At 40.9% G+C, this 15,799-nt stretch overlaps 1 long non-coding RNA gene across 1 annotated transcript in view; it reads left to right on the plus strand.

Annotated features, from left to right (window-relative positions):
- Positions 1 to 15,799, plus strand: part of LOC121917358 — a 38,644-nt gene that overhangs the window by 5,641 nt on the left and 17,204 nt on the right. Inside the window, exon 2 of the long non-coding RNA XR_006101011.1 lies at positions 14,973 to 15,072. This is a non-coding gene — a long non-coding RNA (uncharacterized LOC121917358). The remainder of the gene's footprint in view (positions 1 to 14,972; positions 15,073 to 15,799) is intronic.

Consider the following 15,799-nt stretch of genomic DNA (forward strand, 5'->3'; position numbering starts at 1 on the left):
GGAGGACTTACATGCTTTTATGGTTGTTTTGGAAACTTCAGCAGTGCAGCCTATCATAAAATGCTGTTAGGAAGAGAAACGTTGTACCCTCCTACACAACTGTGGTATGATCAGGAAGCTTGTTCTCATGTGCACTTGATCTCTTGTCATGTTGGTTATAAACAAATTAGATACTTTCTTCCCCATCTTGATTGTGAACACTCATCATTTGAGAGTAAAAAATGTGATGCTTAGGATTTACAGGTTGCCTACAGAGGCAACCTTAGTTCTGCAGCAGTCATGTTTACTGCATTAGTCATGTTCACTAGAAAGACTGGAGTAGAAGATGCTGATTAAGAAAGACTATCAAAATCTATTTTAGTGCAGATGGAGTAGATTTTCACACCTGCATTTTAGGAAAGCTTGCAAAGTTTTTCTCCTCTTGATGAGTATGTGAAATTAGTTAAAGAATTGCTATTTTTAGCTACGTCTGTCTGTTTTTAACGCAGTGTGCTAATGGGGAATACCTGTTTAGTATTGTGCACAGTGCACTGAGAGCTAATCTAACTGTGATCTCAGTGGGGTCCTTTCACCTTATGTCCAATTTTATATTCTCCCATTTAAGAATGTTTGTGCATGGATTTCACACAAATATTTCTCATGAAATATATCTGCCAATTTATGAAACATTTAGACTGCTATCCTGTGCAAACTTACCTAGGAATGTTTTCCACTGAACTACAGAAGACTTTCTTCTGAGTAAACATGCATAGAACAGTTTTTCTGTACTATGCTTTGGCCTGATTGTTTACACTTTGACATGAAGAACTCTGACTTGCTGTGCCATTTTCTCCTTAGGGGCTAGTGGAAAGAATATTGGCAGTTTTATTCATCACCATGTGTACTCCTAAAAAGCCGACTAGCCACTTGACGCTGAACCAAATTCATACACCTAAGAGGTGCCACTTAAAGTTCCATCTTTTGTTGACCTAGAAGTTGGAGAAGTGTAGAGAAGATGACATCTCTGACAACATTTGTTGGTGAACAAGGGTTAGGTGATAGCAGCATGACATACTTTTCCACCAGCCTTACATCCCTTCTTAATGGACCAGATACTATTTTGTGTCTGTGTAACTTTTTATCATTTTATGCCCTAATTCGTCTCTGTTCAGCTGCTGTAAACTTTTACCTCCACATTTAGGTCATGTCCTTCTGGATTATTACTAAACCAACGCAGTACTACTAGTTACCCTCACCAGTAGTCATACTCTTTCAGATCAGTTCTTTCTTTCTTTTTGTATCCTGTAAAAAATAGTAACAATTCAGCTACTTATTTGTGTTGTTGCTGAGGCTTCCATCTGCACATCTTTAATCACACCAATCTGGATTGGTCGTTTAATACTGCCAACCTTTTTGCACTGAAAATATACTGGAAACACTTTTCATCCAAAAAATACCTCCATGATAAGTATGACTAGGAAATCTATGGTAATTGTTGTAATTTTGCTATTAGCTTGCATGACATGTGTTGACTGTTCTGCAAAAATACTTTTAAGGAAAAGCTTAAAATAAAAACATTTATTTCTTGTAACTTCAGTGGGTTTTTAATTGTTTCTTTTTGGTAGAAAAAAGGAAACGTCCAGGGCTATTGTTACCCAAATTAGCTGAAGTATTATAGGTCTTAAAAGCAAATTTCATTTCCTCTCTGTTTCCATTATGAGCTTGGTCTTGCATTTCTGTCTATGACTCTAACATCATCCCTCATGCTGACTTTTCCTTTCCTCTCACATCCACAGATTCATAAATCCATTCATCGCTTCATCTGCAACATATCCTTAGGCCTTCAGCATCTCATTTCTGCTGTCTAATGAAATTTTTATCCATGCTCCAATCATTATTGTTTAACAGAAGAACATTTTGAAAATAGCATGTATTAATAAAACACACTGGTTTATTGTGGCCTCAATGAACCTTTAACTGTTTAATTGGTAAGCAGTTAAGCTGGGGCAAAGGCATCATTTGCATCGTTATTTGGAATTTGAGATAGGTAAAAGGAAGAGCTACTTCACCTAATGCATAGCTGAATTTTGGAATCCACCACCACAAGAGGTAGTGATTGATACCAGGATTGGGGCAGATCAGGGACAGCCTCTACCCACCCTCCTCTGAGGAATCTTTTTCAGGGAACAAACTGTAATTCCTTGGGCCACACAGCAAAGAGGAACCCAATGGGCCAAAGAACCTACAAGCTGGTCCCAAAAACCCTTGGGATCTCAAGAGAAAAGCTTATGGATGTCCCCTCCCGCAGTGGTGGACACTCTGCTCCAGAGGAGGAGGATGCAACTGAGCTTTCTCCTGTCCATTGATAGTGCTAGCTTCTAAAAATATGGGCTGGGCTGGCAGTTATGCAAAGAGTGTTCACTACTCAGTAAAGGACTCCTCATGATCAAGGCTCTTTTGTCTGAATGCCTGCCATAGCCTGCAGCTGAGCCCTTGGTAGGATTCTGAGAACTTAGCCTTTTAGGACTCTCATTCTCAGGCAGGGAGAGCTGCTGAACAAGACTGTGTACCCACTACTTGAAATCTCCTTTGATGATCTGTCCTTTGTTATATTGAGCCTGCTTGATCCTGGGCTGCTTCTGTGTTCTTCTTTTAGGATTGCCCTAGCAGAGAAACCAACTTTCTGCTAGGACTCTTCTAGTCTAGACCTTTGGATCACCTTGATGTTCCTTCCAGAGCCCATCTATTCTTGCCTGAATCTGGATAAATGAATTAATGAAGTTTAACGTTGTCAGTGGCACTAGTCATGATGGCTATAAATTACCTCTAGTTAGTATCAGATACAGAATGCATTTGAATAGCAGTTGCTGCTGTGGAATATGAGAGGGTTATATTCATGCCTTGCTTATGATTTTCTGTGTGGTATCTGATTTGCCACTATAGGAACAGAAAGCTGGACTAGATTAACTTTTGGCCTGACTCAGAACACCGCTCCTTTGTTGTTGTTGTTGTTGTTGTTGTTGTTGTTGTTGTTGTTATGTCCTTCTAAGTTGGCTCTGATTTATGGTGACGTATCCCAGGGTTTTCTTGGCAAGATTGGTTTCTCACTGCCTTCCTCTTAGCTGAGAGACTATGATGTGTCCAAGATCACTCAGTGGGTTTCCATGACTGTGTGGGGATTTGAACCCTGGTGTCCTGGAGTCCTAGACCAACACTCAAACTTTTGTGTACCCTTCTTGTTTGACTATAAGATCTATAGTTGAGGCTTTTAATATTTGTAAGATACTGTGTCACATTTATACACTTCAGATAGAATATAGTTTAAATAAACAAATATGAAATGTCTTCCCAAAGCTTCAAATACTCTTGTGTGTTTTTACAGGATACAAATACTCTGTGTTCTTTCCAGTTGCCCTTTAAAAATTCTTTTTGGAGGCCTTCTTTAAGCCAGCTGAAGCATCTTTTATTTTTCTTGTCCCATCCCCTTGGTTATAACCTTACAACTGTTGGATTAAATTCTAGACCTTATCACACATGGGGGGGGGGGCTTGCAGCTCAGATCCGCAGTCACTCTTGTTCTAGCAATGCAAAGCATGATGTTTTTTCACACCAGATCCACAGTCACTCCTCTCTAGCAATGCGGATTGAGGTTAAAACATCATGTTTTTCCACACCTGGTTGCCTTTCTGTTGTCCTTCCTAAGTGAGGGGCAAGCGAAGTCAGTTCGACTCCAGGCAAGTCACGTGATGCGGACTCAAGCAAAGGGGAGTGAGTGCACATTGTATTACCACACCAGAGCATACTTTGAGGGTTCAGCAATTCGAATTGGCACCTTTGCACATGCTCAGTGGGGCTCTGGACACTGTCCTCCTTCCCTGCCCCCTCCTTAGCTGTCATCCTTCATCGGGGTCTAGGAGAAGACAGGGGATGATGGGATAGCTTGCTGGGGCCAGGATCGGGATGCAGGATCAGTCAGGGGATGATGGGATAGCTCGCTGGGGGTCCCTGGGGCCAGGATCGGGATGCAGGAGCAGTCAGGGGATGATGGGAAAGGTCTCTAGGGGTCCCTGGGGCCAGGATCGGGATGCAGGAGCAGTCAGGGGATGATGGGTTAGCTCCCTGAGGGGTCCCTGGGGCCAGGATTGGGATGCAGGAGCAGTCAGGGGATGATGGGTTAGCTCGCTGGGGGTCCCTGGGGCCAGGATTGGGATGCAGGAGCAGTCAGGGGATGATAGGATTGATGGGAGGCTGAAGGAGGGGAGCAGATCAGGGTCTAGGAGAAGGCAGGGGATGATGGGATTGGTGGCAGGCTGAAGGAGGGGAACAGATCGGGGTCTAGGAGAAGGCAGGGGATGATGGGATTGGTGGGAGGCTGAAGGAGGGGAGCAGATAGGGGTCTAAGGGGACGCAGGGGATGATGGGATCGGCTGGTTGGCAGAGAGGAGGAGATGGCATAAAGGAGGAGGAGGAGGATGACGGAGCAGGACGCAGGGGCCAAGAGGGGTGTCATCGGACTACTTTTCCACACCAGACCAAATTGCAGTGCAATCGAAGGCAGCTTGGAAGCGAATTCTCTGAAGTCACTTTTTCCCCATTTTTACCAAAAGGAGGGGTGACTTCAGAAACACTGCTGAAGCAATTCGCAAGCAGCTCCCATAGAAATCAATGGCGTCTAATAAAACAGTCACTTTACGATGTGAAACCGCATCATTGGAAGTGCAATCACTTCGGAAGTGAACTGGAACTGAGCCACAACAGCACCAAAAAGCTCTGTGTGATATACTCCTCTGACTAGCGAGGCACTGTCTTTAGTCAGCCATCAACATGTTAATTTAGGGGATTTTTTTTACATTCTGTTGTTTCCTTCTTTATGTGTTCCACACTACCATCTTGATCCTACACTAGAACACTCCTACATCACAGAAAACAATAACTGGTGTTGACATTCCTCCTAAAACATATTAACACCACTAGTTGCATATTAAAATTGCATGGCTCTGAACAGTCCATTAAAACTATTAAACCAGCTCTTGTCTGGTGATAATGCTGTGATCAGAGCAAATCTGTGGAAGTTAAAATGGGAAATATCCCATTTTATTCCAAAACTGAATATACCCAGTTTAATTTTTCTGTAGAAATTTACTGGATTGGGCAGCAATCACTGTAGAAGTAAGCCCTGCTGAACACAACTGGACTTTTTCTCTAAGAAGACAGATATACATATATATTTATATGAAGATACATATACATATGCAGTATACACCATTAACCAGCTATGTCACATCTTATTTATTCTTTTAAAATGTATCAATCCAGAATGAAAATAGATCACTGTAGAGTATTTATGCTGAACACAGAGCACATCATAAAGGTGTGTCTCATTGCTTTTAGGAACATCTATTTTTTGGGGCTACTGAAAAATATTTTTAATAAAAATGTTCTTGCTCATGGAAACAACTTTTAAAACTTTTGATTTTAGTACATTTGTAGGATATATAACCATCACCACCATGGTCATCTTCATTTATATCCTTATTTGTTACTAGAACTAGATATATTACAGGTACACTGTACAGTTGGCCCTCTGTATCCACAGATTCTTTATCCATGGATTCAAGCATCCATGGCTTGAAAATATTTTTAAAAAGAATAAATTTCAAATAGCAAACTTTGGTGTTTGTTTTTTTTTACATGAGCAACACCATTTTATTATGCTGTTATATTTCATGGGATTTGAGCTTCCACTATTTTTAGTATCCATTGGGGGGGGGTTGTTGTCCTGGAACCAAACACCAACGGATAACAGGGGCCCACTATATTATCAAACCTTTGAAATTCTTAATCATTCCTTTTAAGTAAGAAATAAAGCAAAAATAGCCAAAGGTTGACACTTTACTGGAAGACTGAGACTAACACTTCACTAGGAGATTGGTACTGGATTTTTGAAAGTGTCTTTTTTCAGTAACCATAAACAGCAGATATTGTATCATAACCTGAAGGCATTGTTAAACAATCTTTCTGTCATTAGTTCTCTGTGTGTGATCATTTGTACTCCTGTGATCAGCTTCAGCTGGGTTCTGTATGAGACCCAAGGTGTGCAGGGTTAGCATTCTCTAATTACACAAAGCAATTTGTAATTGCTTTGTAGATTTTGGGTGCAAATAATTTGGGGGTCTATTTGTTGCTGTTGTTGTGTGCTTCAAGTCCTTTCTGACTTATGGTGACCCTGTAATGGGTTTTTTTCTTGGAAAGTTGCTTCAAAGGGGGTTTGCCATTTCCATCCTCTAAAGCTGAGAGAGTGTGACTTGCCCAAGGTCATTCAGTAGGTTTTATGGCCAAGCTGGGATTCGAACCCTGGTCGCTAGAGTAATAGGCTTAAGGGTCAAACCACTATGCCACACTGGTTCTCTGGGGGACATTAGCCAGCTGATTTTCTGAGTTTGTATTTAAGATGGAGTTGGTATTTAAAAACAAGCCTCCAGTCCCCCACTGCTGTGTCTTAAGTATTTTGATGAAGATTAGATAAAATAGATATATTTATTAAAGAGTATAATTGAGCTAGTTACCAGTATTTTTTAAAAAAAACATGGCTCATCTTTTTCACACATTAAAAGGAGAGGCTTGATTAACTTGATGCTATTACTCTTTCTTCGCCATCACCCAGTGTCTCATTCACTGTAAAGCAAGATCTTCTTTTAACAATAACCAACCTCTGGAGTATTTCTCAGAACGGTTTATTGAAGTAAAGAAGCCATAGAATAACAGGCAACTTATGACTTTGAAATATTGTCAGCTCTGAGGCACACTGAGTGACATACCGTATTATACAGTTCAATTGTCAGATTCCACCCCACAGTCACATCTCCACAACCATTATCAGTTACACCAGAATTTCCCACTCAAACAACTTTCTCATCACAGTTCCACAATCACTTTGTTTGTACTATAACTCCCCAAACATTGCATTCTTTCACATAGACATCTTTCTCTGTTCTCATCTTCTCAAGACAGGCCAGACTCCAGATGCCTAGAACCATAAATAGTTCCCTCTTCTCACTGTGATAGCATTGCACCTGCTGTCTCACAAATAATCACCCTTTCTCAGGACCTTGCCCCATCCTAGGTTAACTAAATATATTAGCTTAATACAGACCATTCCTTTAATCAAACTCTATATTCTAACGTTGATCCATTAATAACAAATAAACCATAACAAGTATAACAGCAGTGTAACATAGAAGCATTCATGAAAACATAGGTCCAATGATATCCTTCTTCAATGCATGTACTCTCCACCACATTCCCAGATCTCTCTCTCTCTCTCTCTCTCTCTCTGGCTCATTGCAGAAACCATAATAATATGGGACCTGCAATCCTAATATCTCTAATCATATTTAACCTTATTTCATATTTGTGGCAGGGGACCTCAAAGGGCACCTGACACCCAGCTTGTTCCTTATTACCATGTCACAATTTTTGTTCTAGTATAGACATCTAGTGTGCCAGCATGGTGTAATGGTTTGAGTGTCGAACTGTGTCTCTGGAGACCAGGGTTCAAATCCCCACTTAGCCATGGAAACCCACTGGGTGACCTTGGGCAAATCATACTCTCTCAGCTTCAGAAAGAAAGGCGCATCACAGACTGCCTAAAATCGGCGGTCTGCCAGCGCTGCCGGTTGCTCCGTGAGGGAGCCGCAGTGGCCAAACCGCGCAGCTCCCTCGCGGAGCAAAAAGAAGCCCCAAAATGGCGCTTCTTTTCACGGCACGCTAATGACGCCGCAAGGCGCCAATGGAGCACTCGCGACGTCATTAGCGCCACGTGATGTCCGGACGTATGCGTCCGTGACGTCAAGATAGCAGTGCCCGTGTGGACGGGTGCCGCCATTTTGTACGGACCCAGTATGTACTAGGGTTAGGGGCGTCAGGAAGTGATACCCCTTCCTAACCCTAGTACATCCTGAGGACGTACTGTATGCCCGTCCGGAATGGGCCAAAGAAAGGAAACATCCTCTTAAAAAAAGCTTGCCAAGAAAATCCTTTGATAGGTTAAACTTAGCCATAAGTTGGAAACAACTTGAAGGCACACAACAACAATATACTCTCACAAACACATTTAAATCCCATTAATTGAACTGGGAGAGTTGAAAGGGAAAGTTAAAAATTCACTTGGTGAATGAGGAGAGTAATAAGCAGCATGCTTGGCAGTGCTTGAAACAGGCATTGTCAATCAAGGCACATATCAAATCATTCTGTTCTTCAATTAGAGTTACTGGGCTGGATTTTTAATTATTTACATTGATACTGCCTCCATTTTAAATTGTTTTAGTGGATTTGCTGTGCTGGGTTGGAATGTTGTTCAGATCTTGTTTTATGCTTTGCAGTATTTAACCAATTTATTATTAATTTCTTTTGATGTCCCAGTTTTCTGTGAAAACCACTGAGGAAAGGTCCCCTCCTAAAGGCAGCATAGAAACCTGCTTCAGATAAAGAAATAAATGAATCATGCTGATTAAACCATGGCTTCAGAGTATAAAATCCCAACATTTAGGCATCAGCCTGAAGAGGCATATAGGGACCCTTATAAGAATTGAGCCCTATGACTAAAGAGAAGGTACTGTCTGTTCATTTGACCGTTAGCTTGTTTGTTTTAGAATATCTCAATTTCCCCTGTAGGAAAAGGGGAAGACCATATTACAGATCACAGAATCGTAGAGTTGGAAGAGACCACAAGGGCCATCCAGTCCAATTCCCTGCCACGCTAGTAATACATAATCAGCATACTCCTGACAGTTGAGTCCTATTCTCTGGAGCAGTAGAAAACAAGCTTGCTCCACCCTCAATAGAACACCCCCTTCAAATTTTTAAACAGGCTATCATATCACTTCTTAACCTCTCCTCATAAACATACCCAGCTCTTTAAGTTTCTCCTCATAGCACATAGTTTCCATACCCTTCACAAGTTTGATTGCCCTCTTGTGGACATGCTCCAGCTTCTCAACACCCTTTTTGATTGGTGATGCCCAGAACTGGACACAATATTCCATGTTCAGCCTATAGCCTATTAGGACTCGTAGATCACTTTCACATGTAGTCTTGTTAAGCCAGGTGTCCCCCAACCTGTATCTATGCATTTCATTTTTTCTCCCTAAGTGCAGTACCTTACATTTCTCCCTGTTGAAATTCATTTTCTTAGTTTTGGCTCAGGTTTCTAATCTATTAAGGTCATTTTGAATTCTGATCCAGTCCTATGGGTGTTAGATATCCATCCTAATTTTTTTGTCATCTACACATTTGATAAACATGCTATCTGCTGCATCATCCAAGAAGGGTAGACTCAGTCAAGGAGGCCCTAGCTCGGAGTCTGCAAGATCTGAGCAGGGCTGTTGATGATAACGGGATCTGGACTTCTGGAGGTCTTTCTTTCATAGGGTTGCTATAGGTTGAAGTCTGCTTGATGGCAGTTAACAATAAATCTCTATTTTCACATTGAAAATATTAATTAGGTTCACTTCACCTAGGATATAGTTGAATAGCTCCATTAAAGTTTGGACTAAAAGCCAAAGCTGACCTATGTCCCCACTAATGTGGAAGCCACCTACTGCCACTTGTACTTTGGCAGGCACCACCTTAAGGTGACAATTCCATTTGAACTAGCCATGAATTTAGCCCCAGTTACTTTGGATTAGTCATTTAAATGCAATCACAATCACTCTTGAATTGCTTACAAAAAACATCTATGGCAGTAACTGAAGAGTTTCTGAGCTAGCTGGTAAATGGAGTGTAAAGACTCATAGGTGTGATAGCCAATTAGGTCAGGTCCATGTAGTAGAGTAAAATGTATGGTGTACATATGTATAATTTAAGGTTGACCATAGAGTAAGGAAAGAACTTCCAACCTGTGCAATGAACACGAGCTGGATCACTTTATATGAGTTGCCCACAGATCTATGACAGGTAATGGCTTGCCAGGTTGCAGATGCTCAGCACAACATGTGCCTGGCATAGTTCAGCAGGGGAGAGGAGCAGAAGTGAAAGGATTCCACTGAGACTCATAGAGATCCTGTCTAGTGCAGTGGATTGTGTCCAAGGTTTCTGAAAGAACTTTCCTGTTGCAGAACATCTGTTATTGTAGAGCTCATCTGATTTCCAAGGCAAAGCAGACAGGAAGCAAAAGAACATACAGTTCTAGACTATTTATCCTGTAGAAATGATATCTTAATAAATAAGATAAAGTAGAAATTGCAATAAATACATTGGAAAAGACAAGTATCATATGGGGGAAACACGTATAACAGACATTTCAATATAAAGATGGATTAGAATGCCTAATTCTAAAGAAGAAGACAGATGTACTGAGCTATTGGAAACACAATGGGAGGGGTTGAGCCTGATCTTCAGAAATGATAAAGTAGAGCAGCTTTCCATGAACCTGATGCCCCCTGATATGCTGTACAACAACTTACATTATTCCCAGCCAGCATAACAAGATGGAGTCAGTGATAGAAATGGCATTAGTTTATATTTGTAGGAAGACAAATTAGTTAAATAAATTATAAATCTCAAAAGAAACATAGGGGTGTGTGTGTGTGCGTGTGTAATCATATATAGAATCATTATGGTTTGAAATTCCAAGCCAAAAAGTTCATATAGTACCAGGGACATATTTATGCCTGTCTGACACTAGCTCAGCTGGTGATATTTAGGTAACCAGAGAAATGAGAGCGGCAGAGAAAAGAGTAGTATAATAGGAATTGTGTGGTTTATATGATTTAACTTAGTTACCAAAAACTCCTATGAAAATATATAATTGAAAGCAACAGCTGGGCTAATTATATTCAGGCAACTCTTTGAAAACCAGGAAGCAGAGGAGAATAATAATGTGTAATGTATACTTTTCACAAAAGAGAGAAATAAATAGAAGAATTCTTTAAAAAATGTACTGGTAGTAATAAATGAATTTCCATTAGGGTGAACAGTGAAGGAACCACTGTTGTGGAGAACAACAAATAAGTGAAGCTAGAGAGAAATATTAAGAATGCCAAAAGGCTTTCTCTAAACTTTTTCTTCTTGTCACATAAAACTTGAATTCAAAGGTTCATGATAAACTTATGTCATAGTAGGTTCAAGACAGAAAAATGATATATTTATTCCTTTACTCCAGGATTAGTTTATGGGATTCATTACCAAAGAATGTGAAGATGACATTAATTAACTTTAGATGGATTTTTATAAAAAGTAGTAGATAAGTTCATTGGGTTGGATCCAGACTAATTATTGAGTTGTCTTCACCTTCACTTATTTGGTGTCTTCTACAAACTGTTGGGTCTCTCATTATTCACCCCAGTGCAAAGTTCATTTATGACTAAATCCTTTTAAGAACTCAGCTATTTATTTCCCTCTTTAATCTTGACTAATGCAAGTCTCATTGATTTCACAGAGCCTAAAATGTTCCTAACCTACAGCTAAATCCAATTGTTAGTGCCAACTAGAGTACACATATTAAATAAATGGGAACTTAAGTCATCAGTTATGTGAAGTCTATATTGATTCAGTGGGTATCAATTTGGGAGTAACAATTGGATTCAGCTCTTAATGTGACTCATGTCAGCTGAAGACATATCTATAAGTGACTGTAGCCATGATGCAGCTTCCATGTTAGGAACACTAGAAGTCCACTAGAAGTTCTCCATGAAGAACATAGAGCTTGGAAAAATGACCATTTTTTGGACACCGGGTCTCAGAATTCTCCCTCTGTCTTGCGCTCTGGCCATGCAGTCTGGGATATAAAGAAGAGATTGTTAGCCTGGCATCATCATGGCTTAATCAAAAGATTTTCTCAGATGCTTCTGAGCATTTGGCTGGTTATTGCTGGAATCATACAGATTTTTGTCTGAATCCCCAAATCTTAAATATTCAGCTTTCATAGAGAGTAGTAATGATACAAGTTTACAGACTGAAAACTTGCATAATTTTAAATATTTATTACTGTACTTCATTTGTGAAGTTGAGTTGTTTAGAGCAAGTGAATTTCGTATAGAGGCATAGAACAGCTTGAACAGATATTGCTTTCCTTTCTCCATTTAACTTTGTTATTCCATATTCTACTTGGATTACTCTCTGCAAACTTGGAAATGTGAGGGAAATGAAACAAGAGTTCTCACCTTACCACAACTCTTGTTGGGGTATAGAGTCACAAGGAAAATGTACAATGTGGGGTTTAATAGTAACCAGGCATTAAAGGGTTACTGTGAGCCATAATAATTAGGCATTTAACCAGGAAGCAACATCAAAAAGATAGTCAACAAGTTCTGTAAAGTCCTGTAGAGTGTCGCCAGTCTGAGAAGCCACTCAGGCAGAGGGAGAGGCAAGGCCTAGTAGCCTCACGGAGCTTTTTCTAGAGTAGTGAAGAGCATTGTACCTCAGAGAGGGTTGTGACTAGTGTGGATGGTGGATGGTATGGATGTATATATTGTTGTACACAGTGAAACTTCTTCTAAGAATAAAAGCCTCATCTGAGAGAAATTTACTGAGCCCTGTACATACGGACCCTTTAGCACGTCCTGGTGACGTGCTAGGGTTGCCTAGGGGTGCCGTTTCCAGACGCCCCACAACCCTAGGACGTCACCAGGACATCACAGCTGTGCGGCACCGTATACATGGCACACACAGCTGTGACGTCACTGCCGCGCACCTTCCAGATGGGTGTGCGCGGCAGTGATGTTCTCGCACTGCTGTAGGCAGTTTGCAGCGGCACTAAAAGGAGCTGCTTTTTAGCGATCCTTTTGTTTCTACGTAGCTGCATTGCGCAATTTGGATGCTGCAGCACGGTTACACAGAAAAGAGAGGCGGCCACTGGCCACCTCTTTCTGGCGGTCTGTACCCCACCAGAGTCTCTTTGCTCATTGAGAAAGGGAGAAATGTTTCTCCAGCTCACAAGCTGCTGTTTACAGCCATGAAAGGGGAAAATCTGGTGCTAAACGTTGGAGTGTTGCCTCACGTGCTGCGCAACATCAAAAGCATTTTAACAACTCTACTCAGGTCATTATATGTATTTACAAGCAACAGTTTATTCCATGAAGAACATAGGCGCATTACAGACCGCCGGATTGCGGTGGTATGGCTCCGCCTCTGCTTTCAGCATCCAGGAGCTGCAGCGGGCAAACCGTGTGGCTCCCGGACGCTCCAAGGAAGGAACGTGGAAATTGCATTAAAGGGTTACTGTGAGCCATAATAATTAGGCATTTAACCAGGAAGCAACATCGTGCACTCGTGGCGTCACATCCGGGGCGCGACGTGTGGACGCACAGCAACTGCTACATCAATATGGCAGCGGCCGTGTGGAATGGCCACCGCCATTTGTCACGGACTCTGTCCGTGATAGGGTTAGGGGCGTCTGGAAGAGATGCCCCTTTTTCAAACTGGGTTGTCCTCAGGACGTCCCTAATGGCGGTCTGTAACCCGCCATAGAAACCCAATCCAGATATTATGCTGACCTCTCCAGACCAGTACAATAGGCTCCCTTTCCCTTCTCTTCTTTGGTTTATAATAACCAACCATAGTTTTGTCATAATGTCCTAAATCCCATTCTTAGACCTGTGTTTCTCAAACTCCTGTGCAGATCAAAACTATGCAATTTATCATGTATTGTAACAAACAAATGAACAAACAAAAACTTCCACAAAGTTTCAGGAACTTTGGTTTAAAATAATTTATTAATTTGCATAACCTTAAAATGTAACACAAACATTCACAATAGACGTAACAAAAACAAAATGAAGAGAAAACAAGAAGCAGATAAGGGAAAACAGAAAAAGAAAAATGAGAGAAAACCACTATTTATATAAATACATAAAACACCATTATAGCATTGACAACATATAACCTGTCATCCCCCTTAATCTCATTTCTTCCTGTATAGGTTTCCTAAGGGGCTGGGAACTTCCAAATTGGTGAATTTCCTTCTATCCCTAGTCCTGACAAGACTAGACCCATGGAATCAATGGGATTTACCTATATGTTGACTTGTAATTCACCAATTGATTGAATGGATCTTCTCCAGTTGGGACTAACAACAGGATACCAGCCTGTGTTTGAAACAGGCAAACTGGATTAGATCCAGGATCTGTCCCTCATCAGTGGAAGAGTTTTACCGACAGAAGTTTTCTCTGCTCAGTTTTGAGGGATTCTCCTTTCACCAGCATGCTGGGACTTTCTGTGAAGCATGTAGTGCAGGAGCTAGAGGGGCTGTGATGGGGAACATGGGCTGGGAAAGACCACTTCTGCCAGCCCTTTTATATCCACCGTAGTTTGGATTCAGTCATATTGTGTTTATCATTTCACATTCAAATTCCAACCATGTTGTTGTTCTTAATTTCCATCAAGTAAACTTCAGTTTATGGCAATGCTATGAATGAGAGACTCCCCACTCCCAACCCTGGTCATCAAGTGCCATGCTCAGGTGTCACAAATTCAGGGCCATGGCTTCCTTGATTGAGTCTGACCCCCTGTAATGTGGTTGTCCTCATTACTTCTTACTGACGTGCCCACATTATTATCTTTTTGAATGTGTCATGTCTTCTCATGATATGTCCAAGGTGCAATACAGTTAGCCCTCCACATTTGCAGTTTTGAATTTTGCAGATTTATTTGCAGTTTTGATTAATATGTTCTCTCTAGGAATCTCTAGGTTCTTCAGAGCAACTCTGCTGGAAGTTGACCATAGAGTTGTGCTGAAGAATCTAGAAGTTCTTAAAGAAAACACTTCTCTAGGCATTTGTCGGTTCTCCAGCATGATTCTATGATGAACTTCTGGCAGATGTTGACCATAGAGTTGCACTAGAAGACTTGGAGGTTCCTAGAGAGGTATTCTGTTAGGTAAAAAGAATAGTGCTTTTTTATTTGTGGTTTTCCCACTTTCACAGGGGTCCTTCACCTGTAATGCCAGTGAATATGGAGGGACCACTGTAGTCTCATTTAATCATTTTGTCTTCTAGGGAGAATTCAGGGTTGACTTGCTCTAGGACCCCTTTATTGGTCCTTTTGGCTGTCCATGTCCATGGGATCCATAGAACTCTCTTCCAGCACCACATTTCAGTGAGTAGATTTCTCTTCTTATGAGGTTTCTTCATTATCAAACTTTCACAACCATTCATAGAAATCAGAAATACAACAGCATGGATAATCCTGACTTTGCAGTTGAATTGATATACCAAGTCATGACTTGGGGGAAAATTGTGATCAGCATTAACTATAGCTTATCTAATTCAGACATCATTGCAAGCTATGACTATCATAAACTGTAGGTGACAAGAAGGAATCATGTCTGAGGGAGATGGGGACAGGAGAGGATATGCAGAGGAGTGAGCCTGCAGCATGATCCCTAAAGTCATTACCGCTCACTTGGTTGCACTACCTTTTTAAAGGCTATCTATGTTCTCTCTCCCTTCTTTATGTGTTTCTAAAAGAAGACAAGTGTTGGGTCTTTCCACTTTTGATTGCCATCCATTTTGAAAATAACATAATGGCACTGGGACATGCGAACAGAAGCTTGGCACCTAGCAAAAAACTGGTTTGGGAAGGGGTAAATCATATTAAAGGTGACGAGGATGTGTGCTATCTATTCCAGTCAATCATGAGTCTTGAAATACCTTTGTCGTTTATCATAATTTCAAGGTGTTCTTACCTAATCTGTATAAATAAACCTCCAATGAAATGCCTTTCACTCAAATTTGAATGATTTGTTTTGATTCAGTTTTAATAAAATTTTCACTGCTGTTTTAATTGGTGCATTTTCCAATAGTGACAGTGATTTGCAGTTATG

Source organism: Sceloporus undulatus, unplaced genomic scaffold (assembly GCF_019175285.1).
Source record: "Sceloporus undulatus isolate JIND9_A2432 ecotype Alabama unplaced genomic scaffold, SceUnd_v1.1 scaffold_16, whole genome shotgun sequence".
Classification (NCBI taxonomy): domain Eukaryota; kingdom Metazoa; phylum Chordata; class Lepidosauria; order Squamata; family Phrynosomatidae; genus Sceloporus; species Sceloporus undulatus.